Here is a 21,930-nt window from a genome sequence, read left to right as displayed (position 1 = left end):
GAGGCTGTTTGGAGCTGCACTGTATTAGCTGTAGAGCTTAAAAAAATAATATATAAAATTAAAAAGTCTAAAAATCGGTGTCAGAGTTATTACTGAATTTATTATCAGACACCAGGATACGATATGATACGATTTTCTTTAGTCGTAATGAAACTCGCCAGCTGTAACGATCTGCGATTTGGGATTTAGCTCCGGCGCTTGAAATTTTCCACCTCTTCTTCTTTTCCTCCTTTCTCCTTTTTTCTAATTCATGATCGACTCCCGTTTTTTTTTCTCCTCCTAATCTGCCTCACGCAGCCGGGGAACGACTTTAACCTGCTGCCTGAGTGGAAAACTAACTTTAACACCTTGCATTAAAGATTCATAGGGAACGTAAGCAGCATCGTTGCGGGATATTTACTGTACAGCGGCTTGATGCTTTAGAGGGAAATGAGGCAAGCGGCGCCAGGAAATGAGCTCGACTCGTCCCAAATGTGCCACATAGGAGCCGGAGTCATTTCCTTAATTGTCATTGCTATAATTTAAATTCTCCTCCTGAGAAACAATGAAAAAATGGGGCACACAGAAACTGTTATTAAAACGTGTCAGAGTTTCGTAAAGGAAATATTATATCTCATTCGTTAAAAAAAAAAAAAAATCATTATTTTCCTCATTTTGTCAAAAACATTTATCTCGTTACGGAACCTGAGGCATGCGATCGACCAACCCACGGTTATTAACACCTCCTTTAACTGGACCTTCATGCTAAATTAAATCTGCGCCGCAATCAGTAACGTGCTCGGCATCATGGGAAAGATTCGGCTGCTTTAATCCTTGTCGAGTTCAGTGTACAGTGTAAAATATTGTATGTCGCAACTGTTACTGATGCTAGCATGCTAACACGCTGCTACTGTAGAGCAAATAAAAAGCAATAAATGTTTCATTAGACAACAATTACGTCAGAAAGACATGCAGATGTGAGTCCAACGAAAGAAATGTTCAATTTTGTCCTGGAAGTTAGGATATATTTTGGATTATTTTAAACAGATTTATTTATTTATTTGTTTATAATTCATATTAAAATAACTATTAAAATTTTGTGGATGTTTACAATAAAAAATTGCAGCTACTAAAAGATCTGAAAAACAATATTTAAGAAGCACAAATTTAGGCTTGGGGGTCACGGTGGCTTAGTGGTTAGCACGTTCGCCTCACACCTCCAGGGTTGGGGGTTCGATTCCCACCTCCGCCTTGTGTGTGTGGAGTTTGCATGTTCTCCCCGTGCCTCGGGGGTTTCCTCCGGGTACTCTGGTTTCCTCCCCCGGTCCAAAGACATGCATGGTAGGTTGATTGGCATCTCTGGAAAATTGTCCGTAGTGTGTGATTGCATGAGTGAATGAGAATGTGTGTGTGTGTGTGTGTGTGCCCTGCGATGGGTTGGCACTCCGTCCAGGGTGTATCCTGCCTTGATGCCCGATGACGCCTGAGATAGGCACAGGCTCCCCGTGACCAGAGGTAGTTCGGATAAGCGGTAGAAGATGAATGAATGAAATTTAGGCTTACATGTGATATGAGAATGTATGACGGAAAACCCAGTCAGGATCAGACCTGGATCAGGATCTTTCTCGTTGACTGTTAGTACAAACGGAGACATGTTGTTTCCTTCTTTCTACAAAATATGCTGTTATGACTGACTGCTGAGTTTATAACCGACATAAAATCCCAGCGTAAGCATTTCTACACGAGAAGTGAGAGAAGTTTAAAAGGTGGTGTAAAGGAACAGGAAGCAGTTGTGATACAACCATTTGCACTGCTTTGTTTTAGGAACTGTGTCGTCTGATAACGACGCTTTACTCTTTACTCATTTAACTTTGTTGTAAAGTTTATAAATACTAAATGTCACACACATTTGTTTTTTTTTGTTATTTTTCAGATTTGACCAATGAAACAAAAGCAAATCTTTTTTTTTTCTTTTTTTTTTTTGGTGTCCCGAAGAGATTCAATACAGTATTGCATTTTCTCAGATGTGGGAAATGTCATGTCAATATCAAGCATTACAGTCTAAAAACAGAGCCGATTCTTAAAGCATCCTGACCTTTAAAGGTTTCTTTTTCACCGTGCTGCCTGTGATCACACCGTCAAGAGCTTTTCTCATTTTGTCTGAACATCCTGCTTATTTGTTTGCTCCTTTCTTTCTTTTTTTTTTTTTTTTTTTTTTTAACACCAATCAGCCTAATCAAGTGTCACGCTCTTGTGCTGAATGAAGCCTCTCAGGCTATTAGAGCGATTAAATTTAAAGCTATTTAAGGCACCGTTTAATAAGGTAGTGATACTGTATGTCATTATTTAGTGTCTCCTGCAGCACGGATGCTGTACAGTGTGGACGGCTTTGATTAATGAACATTAGGGATGATGGATTGGGCTGTAGACATGATGTTATGTTAACAACCTCGCGCTGTCAGAAACCCATCAAAGCCTCGGCTTGGCATTCTCGCTAAACAGGAAAATAAATAAATAAATGAATAAACAAATAAATAAATAAACAAATAAACAAATAAATAAATAAAACAAAAATCCCAGGCTAATTTTAGCAAACAACTCATAGCCAATCCAAAAGATATGTGCATGTGTTTTATAAATAAACATTCACTAAAATATTTTGAACTTGATCTCTAGTCGAGCTTCTTCGTGTGGACGACCTGCTGGTGGTGGGAATTATTGATATTTACTAAAAATTCACTTAGATTTGTTTTTTGATTTCTTTTTGACAATTTACCTAAAGGTTTGTGCCATAGTGTGTCCCTAGATCTGTTCTTCTTATTTAGCATGTCCCCAGACACAAAGGTCTGTTTTTGTGTCCTTAGTGTGTCCCCAGGTCTGTTTTTGTGTCCTTAGTGTGTCCCCAGGTCTGTTTTTGTGTCCTTATTGTGTCCCCAGGTCTGTTTTTGTGTCCTTATTGTGTCCCCAGGTCTGTTTCTGTGTCCTTGGTGTGTCCCCAGGTCTGTTTTTGTGTCCTTAGTGTGTCCCCAGGTCTGTTTTTGTGTCCTTGGTGTGTCCCCAGGTCTGTTTTTGTGTACTTGGTGTGTCCCCAGGTCTGTTTTTGTGTACTTGGTGTGTCCCCAGGTATGTTTTTGTGTCCTTAGTGTGTCCCCAGGTCTGTTTTTGTGTCCTTAGGGTGTCCCCAGGTCTGTTTTTGTGTCCTTAGTGTGTCCCCAGGTCTGTTTTTGTGTCCTTAGTGTGTCTCCAGGTCTGTTTTTGTATCCTTGGTGTGTCTCCAGGTCTGTTTCTGTGTCCTTGGTGTGACCCCAGGTATGTTTTTATGTCCTTGGTGTGTCCCCAGGTCTGTTTTTGTGTCCTTAGGGTGTCCCCAGGTCTAAACTCTGGCCTTGACCATATTTACTGCTGTATCTTTCTTTCACTGAATAAACCATGTAAGATAAAAGCCAAACATCCATCAAACAGTCTCCAGGTTTAAGGTGAAGCGTAACGAGTTAGCGTTATTTCTCTGTACAGGTAAAAAGAGGTGACAGGATTTTAATTTTTAATTCTTAACTTTCCAGGCGTTTCATAACTGCACATGGCTTAGAGATCTCAAGCACCTGAATTACCTGAAAAAAACAGGCGGTAAGCCTTCAAAGAAATTCAGCAGGAGCTTCTTTTTATTCCATATTTCAGCGAACGGCGTGTCTCGCCTCTGCGAGCTTTGGTTCTTCTATGATACCGACGGCGTCCTCAAGCTTTCCCTGAAGATGACATTAATCAAGTTGGAGATCAACAAACTAACTGAGCAGCATCTCTGCTCTGTCGAGCGGGGAGAAGACGTTCTCTTCACACGCTGCCGAGATTTTATTTGGAGAGAATTCACTCACTTCTCTGCTCACCCACGCTGATTAAGCCGTCTAGCGCTCGTACTTCAAAGCTCGATTCTCCTCGAGTTCTCCTCGCTCGAGTTCCTCGTCTGATTTCCCTGAACTTTGCTGTTTATCTCTACATGTATTCGCTATATTCTGTCCTACAGACGGATTTTAAATCTTACTGTGAGATATTTTTATTTACACCACAGATCTGCTGATATCTGGAATCTGATTGTTCAGCAGATGATAACGTTTCTCTGACACAATCGCAAGTGTATGTTAATGCACTTGTTCTACAGTAATTTGGTGTTGTTGCTATAGTAACAGCTCGTTCCCAGGGATATCTACAGAGGAACAGTTTGGGGATTAATAGTTCGGTGTCCGGACACCGCTGGCCCTCCCTCGTCTGTGTGATGTCAGAGGCTCGGTCAGAGTGTGAGACGTGTGGTGGTCCTCTCCAGAGCGTCCGTGCGACTCTGTTGCCCCTTTTCCACCAAAAAGAACCGGGTGCTGGTTCAGAGCTAGTGCTGGTTCAATGTTGGTTCCACTGGCGATCCTAAGAACCGGTTTGCCTTTCCACCGGCAAAAGAGCCATTACAGAGCCGAGTCTGACGTCACTGTATACGTGTCACGTGTCCCAGCAACTTTAGCGCAGCAGCGGCAAACACAAACACCACAACAATGGCGGATGTTGCTTTACTGTTAATACTCATGGCTTTGTGAACCTACATTAACACCCAAACGCGGCGAATCCAACGTGTACGTGCAGCTCCATGTAATCTGTATAAACGGAGGTTGTAATGGAGAAAGTACATAACGTTATTTTATCATTAACACAGAAAAAAGTTAGCCTTAGCATGTAGCTACTTACTATCATGTGTGCTGATAATGTATCATATCGCGGTAAAGTAAAAGTGTATTAAACATTAGTATATTTAAGGTATATTATCAAAGGCGCTAACAGTAGCCCCGCCCACAGCCCCGCCCACAGCCCCTGACACAAGCGGTTCTTAAGTCTTGACCAGCAACGTTTTGGTGCTACTTAAGAACCACCTTTTCTGGTTCAGAGCCGGTGCTTTGGCTGTCGAAAAAGAAAGAACTGGTTCTAAATTAGGCTCCGAACCAGCACTCAAACTGCCTCGGTGGAAAAGGGGCATTAGACTTCTGCTGACCCCGAGCACGTCTCCCGATGTGTTCACTGTGGACGGGGTGCTGACTGAGCCTTCATACACCACTGACAGTTGACAAATCTGCGCTACATGCTACATGTTGATCAAAGCTCTAGTGCGTCTGTATTCACATCACGGCCAGCGTGTGGCGGACAGGAAGAGGGCGAGGATGCAGATTATTGAAACTCGTCAATGTAATTAAACTGAATCAGCACTTAATTAAGAGTCATCTGGACCGCACTGCAGCGTGCTCACTGTTACAACAGAAACAAAATAACTTCACTTTGTTTGTTTGTTTGTTTGTTTGTTTGTTTGGTCTGCTGATTTCTGATGTCATCCAACGCAACACTACATAAATATAATGTAATCTTTTATTTATTTCTATTAATTCTAAGGATTAAACTCACTCACACACACACACACAAACTCACACCTGTACACACAAACACACACACCCTCACAGGCAAACACACACACACCTGTACACACCCATAGAAACACCCGCACGCACACACACACATACACACACACCTTCACAAACAAACAAACACACACACACAGACCTTAACAGAAAAACACACACACACGTTCAAAGACAAACACACACACAAACTCACATCTGTACACACAAACACACACACCCTCACAGGCAAACACACACACACACACACACACACACACACACACACACCTGTACACACCCATACAAACACCCACATGCACACACACATACACACACACCTTCACAAACAAACAAACAAACACACACACAGACCTTAACAGAAAAACACACACACGTTCAAAGACAAACACACACACAAACTCACATCTGTACACACAAACACACACACCCTCACAGGCAAACACACACACACACACACACCTGTACACACCCATACAAACACCCACATGCACACACGCAGACACACACCTTTACAGACAAACACACACACAGACATTTTTGTACACACCCACACAGACAAACACACACACACACATAGACCTTCACAGAAAAACACACACACACACATGCACACACATTCAAAGACCAACACACACATTCCTGTACACAACCACACAGACCAACACACACACACGTTCAAAGACAAACACACACCTGTACACACCCTTTATACAGATGGTGCTGACACTGGAGACTCCTTCCACACGTGACAGAGAAACATCTCCTTATACAGTCAACATCACTCAAACATCCATCATTACACACCTGTTTAACAGTCTGTGCAGATTGTGAATGAACTGTTGCTATAGAAACGGTAAAGTATTCATAGAAACCAACCCCAGATCACACAAGATCAGTAATTCTGCAGCTTCTCACAGGTTATATCTTATTTACGCTGCAGTGCTTAAGATTTGTAGTAAACATCACATTTCTGACTCACACTGACTCCTGAAGAGAAAACTCAGCGCGACGGCGTGGACACGAGCGGGTCTACGTTCCCAACCCTTCAGCAGTGCGTCAGGTTCGAATTACGCCTGCTTTGATTCGCTTCAGTTATTTTTAGCCTCATTTTTGACAATCGCTGGTGTTTGCGTAGCTTCCACTCGGCTGAACTTTCACGTCCCTCATCAGATTGCACAGAAAAGCCAATTAAGGAACAGAGATCAGCTCGGTTTGTTTTTTATATATTTTTTTTTTGGATGCTTAAATTACACGCTTAGTTTTAGGCAGTTTATGAAACTGGATCTTTCTCTATTTATTTTTTTTTCTGTCTAAATGGGATTTTTTTTTTAGATGTTTGTTTGCAGAGATTATAATTAAACTTAATCTATTTACCCAGAGCATGGAAAGCGTTTTATACTCGACTCATAAGAGAGGTGTTGTGTTCTTCACAGCACTCAGGTGTATTTTACAGATTATTTTGCTGCCGGAGAATCACTGCCGTGTGTGTGTGTGTGTGTGTGTGTGTGTGTGTGTGTCGTCTTTCTTACACTGTCGGTATGACTGTCAATTGTATACGGATGTCATGCAGAGTCTTTTGAGTAAACATGAAATAAATGTCTTTTATATTTTCTTCCGTAATTTATTTATGCCTTTTTTTTTTTTTTTTAACGTGAAATACGTAGAAACACGTCGGTTCCTGTTCTGATTAGAATCCGACATAATATTCAAATCATATTTAAAGCTTCGTTGGCACTGGAGACTCCTTCCGTCGATGTTAAATAAACCTGTTTGTCCTCACAGAAAACTTCACCCTATCAACATCAGCACATTCACCCCTACGAATCCCTGCAGATGAGCTGTTGCTATAGTAACCAGAACGTACCAGAACGAGCACATTGATCATGCTGCAGTGTGTGAAATTATTCATTTTGTTATTGACGTAAAAAAAAAAACAACTTTTTTTAAAAATCATGATTAAAAATAAAACATCGCTAAATCCAATTGGGTCTGTGTTGCCAGATCTCTGCTGTGTCCTTGTTTATTTTTGGCAAAGAAAATTCACATCATGCTTCATTTGACTAATTATTTCCCCCCCCACAAGCTGCTGTATTCGCTGCTGCACTGCATTTGTTTTTGCATAAATAAACTGCCGCCCTGCACAGACCGAGCGGTAATGGAAATTAAACGAGGAGAGCGTACGTCTGTTCGTGACGAGCGACGGCTCCGGTGTTCTCAGAGAAACCTTCTGTGGATCTCGATCAGGAGCCGAGCCACGATTTGAGGAGAGTCGTGTTAGGTTCAGCTCAAACAAGACCGAACAGTTGGAAGTCATTATAATCTCTGCAGCTCACTGGGTTCTTCTTGTTAGTTCTGTCGTGTTTTTTTTTTGTTTTTTTTTGCGGCTTTCATCATAAATCCCTCGATCGCCACCGTCGTGAGGCTCCACAGCAGTCGCTAATGAAAGAAAGCTTTCCCAGAATTAGCGTTCTCATTCAAAACAAGCACTTATGCATATTATTGAATTTGCTGATCTTTTCTCAGTTTGTGGACTCGGTGGGTTTTGATTGAACAGTTGGACTTTTATTATTTTTGTTTGAGTTCTCTCTCACTCACTCATTTACTACCGCTTATCCGAACTACCTCGGGTCACGGGGAGCCTCTGCCTATCTCAGGCATCATCGGGCATCAAGGCAGGATACACCCTGGACGGAGTGCCAACCCATCGCAGGACACACACACACTCTCATTCACACACACACTACGGACAATTTTCCAGAGATGCCAATCAACCTACCATGCATGTCTTTGGACCGGGGGAGGAAACCGGAGTACCCGGAGGAAACCCCCGAGGCACGGGGAGAACATGCAATCTCCACACACACAAGGTGGAGGCGGGAATCGAACCCCCAACCCTGGAGGTGTGAGGCGAACGTGCTAACCACTAAGCCACCGTGACCCCCTTTTGTTTGAGTTGCTAAACAAATTTTTCTTCAAAGGCTAGAAATTCAAAAATGTCCCTGACAGCCGTTGAATCAGTAGCATTGTATAAAATAACAACATTTGAATTCGATTCTACTATAATTTAAGTTCCAATAATGTAAATAATTGGACACACAAATAGATGGAAATGTAAAATTTTATATTTACTATAAAAATACAGACATCATATCTAATTAAAAATGTCCTGGTGACATAACTCATGCCATTTATTATTATACGATGAATTCGTCTGATTTCTGTCAGCTTTGATTTATATTAAATCCAAAATACACACATGGATTCTACACTGAAACCCATAGTATAAAATTAATGAATGAACCCACAACTTTGTAACGAGAAGTCGTAAAATAAAGGAGTTAATAAGAAGAAATTACGAAATAATTTTTATTTCTTTACAACAAATAGAAAAAAAAAACTTGACTGTTTTTGTCCCCATTCGGCTTCCAAATACTTATGGGTCACGAATGGGGTCAAAAACAGCAAATGTGCTTCTAGGTGTTGTAAAGAAATCTACGTACACATGAACTGCAAAAAACTCTATCTATAAAGTCTATCACTTTCTTAATGATTAAATCCATATTTATGTATTTCATTTTGACCCACATTTTTTGAGTCAATCTCAGAGCAACAAAAAGAATGACATTTCTGATGAAGCTGATGAATATTTACTCTGAACATGTTAACCGCTAGGGGGGCACGGTGGCTTAGCACGTTCGCCTCACACCTCCATCGTTGGGGGTTCGATTCCCACCTCCACCTTGTGTGTGTGGAGTTTGCATGTTCTCCCCGTGCCTCGGGGGTTTCCTCCGGGTACTCCGGTTTCGACCGGGGGAGGAAACCGGAGTACCCGGAGGAAACCCCCGAGACACCGGGAGAACATGCAAACTCCATTCATTTCTACCGCTTATCTGAACTACCTCGGGTCACGGGGTAGTTCGGATAAGCGGTAGAAATGAATGAATGAATGTTAACCGCTTGTTAACTTGAAAAATAAAAATGCTGTTGTTTTTGATGTCCGTTTCTACTGTTTTTTAATGATTTGGAGTTGGAGTTATTCATATTTTACAGAATCACCACATTTATTTATTTATTTTCTTACTTACTTATTTATTTGATTCCACTCCATCGCTCCGTCCCTGCAGGTAGACTACTTCAGGCCTGAATAAAAACCTTCCTCAGATTTCTGCTCCCTCTCTCCATCATGTTCATTTATGATCTGGGACATGGAGAAGAGGAACATTACACATTTAGAGCCACGTGTCTCTCAGAAGCTCAGGCTTATTTATTTCTTTCCTTTTTTTTTCTGGTTCCTTATTCCAAGGCTTTTTTTTTGTTCAGTTCTGATTTCATCAACAGCTTGTTTTAATGCATTCAAAGGAGATGGCACATTTAAGACTAACACGTGTTTATGTATGGATCGTTTGTACTGATGGGACTAAGGTAGAAGTGATTAAATTCTAGTTTCAGGCAAAAGAAGAAGTGGAAAGCTGACAACATTCTGCTGAAGATCCCAGGCGATCTGCAGGGACTGCGGCGTTCGCCGAATGTATTCGTAAAAGTCTTGCTCAGACTAAAAAGGGGTTTGTGAATGAAGTTCATTGTAATGTATTATTCAAGTGGACTACTAAGAACAAGTGATCTCAGAGGAAGGACTTTATGGCTTGAGTTTGATGAGTTCTCTCCTCACACACCTTAAATATATTCAGTCCTCGGGTTAATGACCTGGTTTAGAGCAAAAACACAAACACACAGATACATCAGGACTGTGGTCATCTTTCACCTGACGTGGTTCTGGCCCGATCCATACGGTCCACACTGTCTACACAACACATCCTTCCTAATACAGCTTCATCCTCCTGTTACTCAATGCCACTTACATTAAACAAGGTAAAGTGGCACTTTCCTTATTTCAAAGGAGCGACTAATCCCCTACTGAGACTAATCCTTTTTCTGAAAGAACCTTCAGAACGTTAGCATACCGCTTGTGATGAGATCCTGAAATTTTATTCCTCTTTACCAGCAGCAGTTAGAACGTGTCTCACACACACACACACACACACACACACACACACACACACACACACACACACATACACACACTTTCAAACTACTCTGTCTGGATCGTCCCAGGATTGAGACTCTTACTTTAGTTCACACTAGTGCCCCTTTTCCACCGAGGCAGTTTGAGTGCAGGTTCGGAGCCTAATTTAGAACCAGTTCTTTCTTTTTCGACAGCCAAAGCACCGGCTCTGAACCAGGAAAAGTGGTTCTTAAGTAGCACCAAAACGTTGACTTAAGAACCGCTTGTGTCAGGCGCTGTGGGTGGGGCTGTGGGCGGGATTGTGGGCGGGGCTACTGTTAGCGCATTAGATAATGTACCTTAAGTATACTAATGTTTAATACACTTTTACTTCACCGCGATATGATACATTATCAGCACACATGATAGTAAGTAGCTACATGCTAAGGCTAAATTTTTTCTGTGTTAATGATAAAATAACGTTATGTACTTTCTCGATAACAACCTCCGTTTATACAGATTACATGGAGCTGCACGTACACGTTGGATTCGCCGCGTTTGGATGCTAATGTAGGTTCACAAAGCCATGAGCATTAACAATAAAGCAACATCCACCATTGTTGATGTGTTTGTGTTTGTCGCTGCTGCGCTAAAGTTGCTGTGTAATGTGACACGTATACAGTGACGTCAGACTCGGCTCTGTGACGCTCGCTAACCGGTGGAAAGGCAAACCGGTTCTTAGAAGGTTCGCCAGTGGAACCAACATTGAACCAGCACCAGTGCTAGCTCTGAACCAGCACCCGGTTCTTTCTGGCAGAAAAGGGCACTTAAAGTCTTTCCCGTTAATTACAGCACAGACGTGCGAACGTGAGCGAGTCTTCAGAATACAGATACGTCCTTTACATTATAAACGTCACGACATGGCCGACTTCTCCTAGACAAGAGCAGGACCGTGCTTTTGTAATTGTTATCGATTACTAATCTGACCTTTCAGCATCCAGCCTCACACTGTCTCTGTTTATCTCCGGTCTCCGAGCGCTCTCAGGAACAGGACGGACGTCTTAATGCAGACGAGGAGCGAAAGAATCCGGGCTGGTGTGTAAAAGTTGGCTACTTGCTCGCTCAGGCCCGTGACAAACTGCTCTGACTCAAGCTGGCATTTAGCCAGTGACATTTTCGGATGATATTTCGCTGAGCTTCCTTTCTCAGTTTGTAGGTTCATGAACTCATTTTTTGTTGTGTCTACTTTGAGTGCAGGTGTAAGGACGCTGAGGCTGAACAGCTTATTATATGACCAACATTGGGGGAAAAACTACATGTGGATCGTTATCAGTGAGCAAGCGCTTTCTCTGATAAGACTGCTCAGTGATTTCTTCTTAGTGTTTAATTCGGACCTGAGCATTCCTCAAACGGGGCGGAGCGAAGATTTCAAAATAATTTTAAGATTTTTTTTATATATATATTTTTCTCTTTGTTTGTAGAGATAATTGAATTTTATTTTTATTGCAACTATTTTTATTTATTTTTTTTCCGTCTTTGCATCGTACTTCAAATGGTTGCGTACGTTTGTTTTAAGCCGTAGCTTGCGATTGATTGATTCTCGGTTGCCTTGGCAACCACATTTAAATGAAACGTTACAGAAAATGCATCGACGTCTTCGGCTTTATCTGTAACGTAAACGCGACCCCGTGTTTCTCCTGATCGCCTGAATGATGGATGGAATTTTCTGAGTTGGTGTAAACACTGTGGCTTTCTCGCTGGAGTCAATTACTGCGCACATAACCTTTTTATTAGCGAATCCAGACGGGGACGGAACGTCGATTCCTGTGGAGTAAAAATCCAAACACGCCGGAGAACAGGCTGAAGCTCGGGCTCTGAAAAGATTCGAAATGGGTGCAGAGAAGTTCTGCTTTAAATAACCATAACTTGTCCTAATAAGTACAGCATGGCCCTTTACTCTTTGGGAAAATACACACACACACACACACACACACACACACACACACAATATAGCCCGTACCCATTGTAGTCAAGTACAGCATGTTCATTATTCTGGAACTGTGTGTGCTGTACATCATGTAAAATATGCACACGAGGCAGTTTTACTAGTTACTATACTGTTCCTCCAGAGTGTCTTACACACACACACACACACACACACACACAGTACTGCAAATACTTTATTCTATTTATTACTTATTTTATACATCTACTCTGTTTTTCTATCATTCTTTCTCTTTTTTCGTGACAGTGCCTGTAGCGGTGTGTTCAACTGCCACCTTAAATTACCTGTAAGTACTTTCTTACCTGGCCAATACACTTTTAATCTTATTTACAAAATCCATTAATTTCCACAGGGCCGGTCGCGTAGAGCTTAGTTTCCTACGCGGCGTCTTGGAGATTTAAAGTTTGACTTTATCTGCCTTTACATTGGTTATTTATTGATTTGAGTTGCGGCTCAACGTAGGACAGCTCTCATATAATGTCAGTACATACAGCTATGTGTCTCTCTGAGAGGAGTTTATACGGAGAACCCTGTGCTTGTGATTTTACTGAATCGAGAACCTTTCCGTGCGAGAACAATTCCAGCGATGCTTTGCCGAGTCTTTCCTACTTTAGGAAACTGAACTGAACTGTACTGAGCACAACATACACACACATCATCTGTATGGACTGCACAGACCCACACAAAACACACACACTGACACATCAAACTGTTTACATGTTGTTTTGCACACTTTTTTGCGGTTTTGCACAAACTATACAATATTTCAGTCATTTGCTGTCTTTTGCACAATTCTATATATTATTCAAGGACCTGCTGCTAAGAAACTGTTTATTCTGATGTTACTGCACGAAATATTGTGTGAACATTCAGTATTCACACACAGTATATACACCGGTCAGTCGGCGCTGTTTCTGTTTACTGTTTATTGTCTTTTGTGTATTGTATTTTTTGTACTTTGTGTATTGTATTGTAACTTTTTGTCTGCACTGTCTTTTGTCCTGCACTGTCTTGTCTGTCTTGTCCTGCACTGTCTTGTCTGTCTTGTCCTGCACTGTCTTTTGTCCTGCACTGTCTTGTCTGTCTTGTCCTGCACTGTCTTTTGTCCTGCACTGTCTTGTCTGTCTTGTCCTGCACTGTCTTGTCTGTCTTGTCCTGCACTGTCTTTTGTCCTGCACTGTCTCGTCTGTCTTGTCCTGCACTGTCTTGTCTGTCTTGTCCTGCACTGTCTTGTCTGTCTTGTCCTGCACTGTCTTTTGTCCTGCACTGTCTTGTCTGTCTTGTCCTGCACTGTCTTTTGTCCTGCACTGTCTTGTCTGTCTTGTCCTGCACTGTCTTGTCTGTCTTGTCCTGCACTGTCTTTTGTCCTGCACTGTCTTGTCTGTCTTGTCCTGCACTGTCTTGTCTGTCTTGTCCTGCACTGTCTTTTGTCCTGCACTGTCTTGTCTGTCTTGTCCTGCACTGTCTTGTCTGTCTTGTCCTGCACTGTCCTGTCTGTCTTGTCCTGCACTGTCTTGTCTGTCTTGTCCTGCACTGTATTTTGTCCTGCACTGTCTTGTCTGTCTTGTCCTGCACTGTCTTGTCTGTCTTGTCCTGCACTGTCTTGTCTGTCTTGTCTGTCTTGTCCTGCACTGTCTTGTCTGTCTTGTCTGTCTTGTCTGTCTTGTTTGTCTTGTCCTGCACTGTTTGTACCAGGTTGCACAGTTGCACTTTATGTGGCTAAGACTACTTACAAGTCCTTATAGCCCTGTCTTTGTTTTCTGTAGCTCCCTGATCCTGGAGAAACGTTGTCTCATGTCACTGTGTACTGTAACAACTATATATGGTTGAAATGACAATAAAAGCTTCTTGACTCTCTCTCTTGACTTGACTTTACTTGGAGATTCTGTTTGTGGTTTTTTTTGTTGCTGACCTTGGGTATTTTTCTGACTATGGTTTATCGTCGTGTCCTGTTTAATCAACCCGTCCTATAAAATCTTCCTGCCTCTGAATGTATTGAGCACATACACAGTAGTTGTGCTCAAAAGTTTGCATACTTTAGGAGCATTTGCACACTGTGAACCATTTTTTAAAGAAAACAAAATGAAAAAAGAAAACAAGACAAAAAAAAAAAATATATTATTTTATTTCTAATAGAACTCAAGTTAATATGTATAACAAAATTTTTGGCAAAATGCCTCCAGTTCCTGTAAATCTTTTGGTTGTCTTGCACAAACTGCACGTTTGAGATCTCCCCAAAGTGACTCAGTGATATTGAGGTCAGGAGACTGTGATGGCCTCCAGAACCTTCACCTTTTTCCATGGTGAACTTTTCACCGTAGACTTTGTTGACTCCTCTTTAAACCTAGTGTTTATGGTTGTGACTTTAAAGTTCAGTTGTGATCACATCACTCCACATGACTCTGAGTCTTGTCTAGGTTCTGAAAAAAGGTTCTGTCTTTCTCCTGGCAACTCGACCGTGCAGGTCATTTGTATTCAAGTCCCACCTTATTGTGCTTCTTGAAACAACACCACCACTTTTTTCCAGAGCAGCCTGTATTTCTGGGTGAAATCTAAGGCCGTGGCTTAGTATCGACAGAACCTCTTGTGTTCCAGCTCTTTATCAGAGTCTGAACAGCACTGACTGGCATGAGATCTTTTTAGATCCTTTTTTCTGCTTTATAAAGTTCCTCTACCTTAATACGCAGGTCCATCTACAGTTCTTTTGTCTTCCCCATGGTGCAGTATCCAGCCAAGTCAGTGCATCACCTCTGAGAAACTCAGAGAAACTGAACAGAGCTGAGAAACTCACTGATTTATACGCAGACACTAATTACAATTACAACCAGTCACATGTGTGGAAACTTCACTTTAATAGGCATTTAGTTCATTTAATTTATCATTAGGTTTTAAAAAGGAGTCAAACAACTATGTAATAATTAATGACTTCACATGACCACGATCCTTAAATAAGAAGCAATTCTTTTACATTATCAGTCATATTTTCCAAATAAATGGCACAACTGTATTCCTTTCCAGCTGCAGTGATGAACTTACCATGACTTCCCTCTATAGCTACAGATACATTCATAGGCTTGTGAAAAATCCATACTTCATTTCAAGACTGTATCCCGGTCACCGGGGAGCTGCGTGCGGTCCGGCGCTTCTCTTAGCAGAAACGCAGAAATGACCTCGGGATAATAAATGGAGCTGCACAAAAAGCTGACTCTGATGCTCTGTAGCTAACGCAGTAGAACGCTGAAAAGAACCCGAGGTCGGAGAACGAAGGGCGGCGGCGACGCAGGAAGTCTTGTTTTGAAAATAAATGAGGAGTTTGTAGTAATCTCTCTTTTCAAACACGCTGTCACAAGGCTGATTTATACTCCTGTTTCTTTGTGTATGTGACCTGAATGTGTGCACTAGGGGGCAGTGTGGCATATGTCCATTCATTCATTCATCTTCTACCGCTTATCCGAACTACCTCGGGTCACGGGGAGCCTGTGCCTATCTCAGGCGTCATCGGGCATCAAGGCAGGATACACCCTGGACGGAGTGCCAACCCATCACAGGGCACACACACACTCTCATTCACTCACACACTCACTACGGACAATTTTCCAGAGATGCCAATCAACCTACCATGCATGTCTTTGGACCGGGAGAGGAAACCGGAGTACCTGGAGGAAACCCCCGAGGCACGGGGAGAACATGCAAACTCCACACACACAAGGTGGAGGCGGGAATCAAACCCCCAACCCTGGAGGTGTGAGGCCAACGTGCTGACCACAAAGCCACCGTGACCCCCGGCATATGTCCATGTCCAATTAAAAAAGAAAAGACAATAAAAATGAAGACGGTCCTGCTCTAGTGAAGAGATCCAAAAGAACTTATGACAATCTATGTCAGTTCTATAAGTACCTTTGTACCAGAGCTGATGAATTCTGCACTCTGATTGGTCAGAAGGTCCTGATGAATTTTCTAGATCAGACAGTAATGCAGCTGCACATCACACTGGGTTTATGTGTTAATGAGTCAGTGTGCATTAAAATCGGGTGTAATTGTTGAAAGTTTTTTACTCGTACAGGAACAAAATCTTTTGTTTTCCTCCTAAAGAGAGAAAGAAAGGGAAGTGGGGGAAGGAGTGAGTGGAAGAGTGAGGAGATGCCTGATAGACACACGAGTTCTTTCAGTCATGCAGGTCACATGACATGCACTTGGTCAGGTGACCTCTTTATGGAACGTAATGAGATTGTTTATCTTGGTGCTAAATAGCAGAAAGTCAGAGTCAGGGCTGTCTCACACGGGCTGGGTCTCACACACAGACTTGTCCTTCTGCCTGACATCTTGTTTAACAGAACATATAGTAATTTAGACGTGATCGTCTCTTAAGCCTGCGTTTTGTTTTGTTTTTCACGTTTTCTTCACCTAAAGACTCGCTATGTCGAGTTCCGCAGTTGATCAACCTTCGACTTTCAGCGAACAGAAGTTTTACATCATTCTCATTCTGTTCCTCATCTTGTAATGGACCGACGGGTCATTTCTCCTTTCCTGGTTGTGGTTCCTTGCCATTTCCCTGATGAAAAGAGTGTATAGAGGCTGTTAGTACGCAGCACGCCGGCTCGCTAATCTTCTAACCGAATCACTGTTTGTTAGCGGTCGCAAGCAGGAGCGACTAACGACGTAGCGTGTCCTCTACTGATGAAAACACAGCGATTTACGGAAATAAGATTAACTTTTAATTGGAAAAATCAAGAGTGCCAGCGTTCATGAGGAAAGTAAACAGAGCGGAATGAAGGCTGGAGCTCTGGAGCTGATCTCTTTCTAGCCCAGACTGTATGTTCATGCAGCCTGATCAGCAAACCTTCTTTATTTTTTCTTCACAAAATTAATTCGTATTTGAAAATTCCAGAAAGGCTACGTACAGATATTCATTCATTCATTCATTCACTCATCTTCTACCGCTTATCCGAACTACCTCGGGTCACGGGGAGCCTGTGCCTATCTCAGGCGTCATCGGGCATCAAGGCAGGATACACCCTGGACGGAGTGCCAACCCATCACAGGGCACACACACACACACTCTCATTCACTCACGCACTCACACACTACGGACAATTTTCCAGAGATGCCAATCAACCTACCATGCATGTCTTTGGACCGGGGGAGGAAACCGGATTACCTGGAGGAAACCCCCAAGGCACGGGGAGAACATGCAAACTCCACACACACAAGGTGGAGGCGAGAATCGAACCCCCAACCCTGGAGGTGTGAGGCGAACGTGCTAACCACTAAGCCACCGTGCCCCCTGCATACAGATTTTATTTTAAAAAAAAATGTAATTCATGAAGGTCTCTGTCCATACAGGAGATCAGGAAACAGATCAGACCAGAAGGTGGAGATAAACTTAGGAACCTTAATGTCAAATGCTTAAAAACTTCAAAAAAATGCAGAAAACCTTTAAAAAAATATTCGTATATACACGTTTGTGGGCGGAGCCTAAATGTAGAGACATCAATAACAAGGCAGAAATGAGACAAAAGAAAGAGAATGAATTGTAAATGTAAGTGTTTATCTTTGGCTATAACGTCGCTGAGAATTCGGAGGAAATTACACAGCTGATTCTTCGCCTTGCGATGGCGTCATCCTGATCGTTTCACTGTTGATATTTTGTTAGTTATTAGATGTAAAATTTAAGCCTCTGTCTTTAAGATATTGTTCGCAATGTCATAAGAGCTGTAAAGTCAGCATCTCATCTTTCACACGCTCATGAAATGTTTGTGTGCAGCTTGCTCGACTGCATAAAAAACACTGCCTCGCCTCCAGGATGGCTCCTTGGCACGGATTTGGGTCTAATTTAGCACACGCTGGATCAGACGGGCCGTTTAGCGCCGGGTGATGTAGCGGCGTCCAGGCTCTGAATAATGCATGACTGGAGCGAGTGACACTCTCTGGCTGAGTCAGGAGACAGAACAGTGCTTCGAATTAACCAGAATGGAGCCTTGTTCTGCTCCGCTTTGCTGTTTTTATACAGTTTCCAATGTAAATTAGGCTTTTGGTGTAGACGTTGTTGTATTTTTTTTCAGTGTTTGTAACACAATGCTGCATTTGACTGAATTGGACATGTTCCTCCTGACCTTCTCCTTTAATTCCCCCTCCAACTTCTCCTTTAATTCAGACTTCCTACTCAGGATCTCTGTGGCGTCTTGTTAACTCTGAGTCCAGATCAACATGGCTGCTCACGGCGTTGTCGGTAAACTCACCGCCTCTTACCTTATGAAAGAGTCGATTGAGTTGATTAAGATGAATCTGTAACACTGACTCCACAGCTGACTTTACATACTCAACTTATTCCGAGCTCTGATTTTACACTTCTGAGGTAAGACGAACGAGGCGTCTGAGCAGTAGTGGGCGTGGCCCGGACTTCAGATTGAGGCTAACTCGTTTCCTCAAACTCAGCTGCATCATTCCAGCTCATAATTGGTCTTTACTTTTGTTTTTATTCATTCATTCATTCATTTTCTACCACTTATCTGAACTTCTCGGGTCACAGGGAGCCTCAGGCGTCATCACAGGGCATCAAGGCAGGATACACCCTGGACGGAGTGCCAACCCATCACAGGGCACACACACACACTCTCATTCACTCACGCAATCACACACTACGGACAATTTTCCACAGATGCCAATCAACCTACCATGCATGTCTTTGGACCGGGGGAGGAAACCGGAGTACCCGGAGGAAACCCCCGAGGCATGGGGAGAACATGCAAACTCCACACACACAAGGTGGAGGCGGGAATCGAACCCCCAACCCTGGAGGTGTGAGGTGAACGTGCTAACCACTAGCCACCGTGCCACCCACTTTTGTTTTTACTTTGGAGCAAACTAGTAGCTTAATATTCAGCACCATGACAAGGCAGTTACTGAGAATGAACGAATCCATAAATGCATGATTGAATGGACGAATGAACGAATGAATGATGCCTTCACACTCTGTTTCATCCGCTACATGCTCTGCTGTAAGAGTTTGCCATGATTTTCAGAAGATTTCATATTTTTAGACAAAGCTGCTAGAGTGACGGAATGGATGACAGCTAGACAGAGAGAAGAAGAAGATAACAAAAAGGAAGTCATAGCAACATGTGCCGTGATTGACAGCCGCACTTTTGGCTTTCAGTGACGCGCCTCCTTCTTTCCGTTCAAATCCGAGCAGAGCGATTGAAAAGCTCTCAGATGGAGGTGGGCATTCGGCGTGTGGAGCCTGTAGGAGGGGCGTCTTTTGTGATGAAATGCTGAGCGCTCTGTGGAAAAAAAAAAGGGTGGGAGGCTGCCGGATCCCCCGTTGCCATGGTGACTTTTGTGCCTGGCTGAGTGGCTGCTGTGTGTTACAGGGAGGCGGCGGAGGACTGTGTCTCAAACCAGTGCAGGAATTTGGCCAATAAGGCACGGATTGCGGAGCAGCCGGAGCTAGACGGAGCCAGACGCTATCTCGATCCGGTCCACGGATTCCGGGGAAGTCGACTAGACGGATGTCTCGCTCTGCTGCCTCACGGCTTCGATGCTGAACTTGAGCAACTCCGCACTTGGATTTAGAATTCTCTAAAGCTTGCTTTGCATCTTTTCCAGAAGACTCAAACAACCGGATTTCTTGGATTTGTCCAAAAAGCTTATTTCCTTATGAAACCTCTATTCATTCAGGGTTGTTGTGGCTTTTGAGAAGCTTTTCATTTGCACAGCTTCAACACCAGCCACCTATGATGTAAGTACAAAAAAAAGGATAGATCTATTTTCGTTTGCTGAAAGTTGGGAATTGCGCTTGCAGTGAAGGAGGGGCAGAGAGCGGGAAGGGGGTTGAAAGACATGTTTGCTTCTTACCGCCAAGTGTCGATTTGGGACTGAATGGTGCACACTGAGGTGTTTTTGTTTTTTGGATGGAGATATCATCAAGGCACAAATAGCTTCAGAGGCTGGATCGATACTTCATCCCATTATGCAGTCCTGTGCATATAGTCAGCGAATCAGGCAGCCATTGATCCTGTAGCACTTGCTAGTAATTAAAGAAGTCACACATCTAAACAAATAGCAGAAGAGACTTTGATTTTGATGTCTGATTGTCTCATTGTGATTGGTTTGGGAGGTGAGGGCTGAGAAGTTTGCTGAAGGTTTCAGGAGATCTCTATAACTCTATGCTTGGTTTTGGAGGATGCGGTTGATATCAGAGGCTTGCGGCCAACGTGCTGAAGCTGATTGATCACCTCAGCTGTCCTGCTCTAGAACACACTGTTACAGGAGCTGGTGATTCACACTCAATCCCAACTGGAGTGTCCTTGAGATGTTCTGGAGATCTGATTTATATCCAATGCCTCTAGGTTTCATTCAGACAAACACTATGAGATTCTCTCTCTCTCTTTCTCTCTGTCTCTCTCTGTCTCCCTCTCTCTAAAGAAATCATTCTAACATTGAAGCTTTACGTGTCTATATGAGACTTCAGATATTTTAAAACTCACTCTAAACTTTGTAAAGTTGGATTATTTTTCATTAGGATTAGAGATGAGGAACTAACGTTGATGAATGTCTGTGAAAGAAGTTAGTTCCTGTTCCTAGATATGTTCTAGCAGCTATAAACAGTTGTACCACAATAAGCCTTTTGAAAATTGTATCTGATGATGTGGAGCATCATGTGTACACCGTTACCATAGAAACGATAGAACCATAGAACCTACTCTCTGTCTCCAAGACCTCCAGGCACCTGTAAGATCATGCATGTAGAACAGAGCAGGTAGAACTTTTCTCTTCCTGAGAAGCAGCTTGAAAAGACACTGAGATTGTGTTAACGTGTCTCAGACGAAGCACGTGTTAGCCTTCACCCTCCCAGGGTGTGTGATAGGGGATTAGAGACTAGCTAGTGGGTGAGAACAAAGAAAAGAGCAGTAATATATAAAGGGATTGAAAAGCTGCTGTTATTAAAGATTGGGTTTCAGCAGCTCTGTGGTGTTCCAGTACGCAAATTGAGGCCATGTGCAGCTTGGGGGTGTTTCATTTTGCATGTTGGACCCTTCTGTAAAGAGCTCCTTCTTATGGTTCTTGTTATGCTGGTGGTTTTGGAGACAGCTTCCAGATCCTGATCCTCAGGGGATCCTCAGAAATTCCCAAGCCAACTGTGAGAGATAATCTCAGTAGCAGGTTTGTCCTGTCTCAGGATGTCCTGTCTTGGGGTGTCTTGTCTTGGGGTGTCTTGTCTCAGAGTGTCCTGTCTTGGGGGTGTCCTGTCTTGGGGGTGTCATATCTTGGGGTGACCTGTCTCAGTGTGACCTGTCTTGGGGTGTCCTCTCTTGGGGGTGTCCTGTCTAAGGGGTATCCTGTCTCAGTGTGTACTGTGCTGGGGTGTCCTGTCTCAGGGTGTCCTGTCTTGGGGTGTCCTCTCTTGGGGGTGTCCTGTCTAAGGGGTGTCCTGTCTCAGGGTGTGCTGTCCTGAGGTGTCCTGTCTTGGGGTGTCCTCTCTTGGGGGTGTCCTGTTT

The 21,930-nt window shown here is 43.0% G+C and overlaps 1 protein-coding gene across 7 annotated transcripts in view; it reads left to right on the top strand.

Moving 5' to 3' along the window:
• Window positions 1–21,930, top strand: part of ctnnd2a (catenin (cadherin-associated protein), delta 2a) — a 228,907-nt gene that overhangs the window by 48,198 nt on the left and 158,779 nt on the right. The window contains exon 1 of one of the 7 annotated variants that reach the window (XM_060862330.1): window positions 20,148–20,171. The exons of the other annotated variants lie outside the window; for them this stretch is intronic. The gene's annotated coding sequence lies outside the window, so the exon portion shown is untranslated. Of the gene's footprint in view, window positions 1–20,147; window positions 20,172–21,930 lie in introns of those variants that run through there. 7 annotated transcript variants of the gene reach the window in all.

Source organism: Tachysurus vachellii, chromosome 25, assembly GCF_030014155.1.
Source record: "Tachysurus vachellii isolate PV-2020 chromosome 25, HZAU_Pvac_v1, whole genome shotgun sequence".
Classification (NCBI taxonomy): Eukaryota; Metazoa; Chordata; class Actinopteri; order Siluriformes; family Bagridae; genus Tachysurus; species Tachysurus vachellii.
The sequence above is the reverse complement of the archived record's forward strand: the minus strand, read 5'-3'. Positions and strand labels throughout refer to the sequence as shown.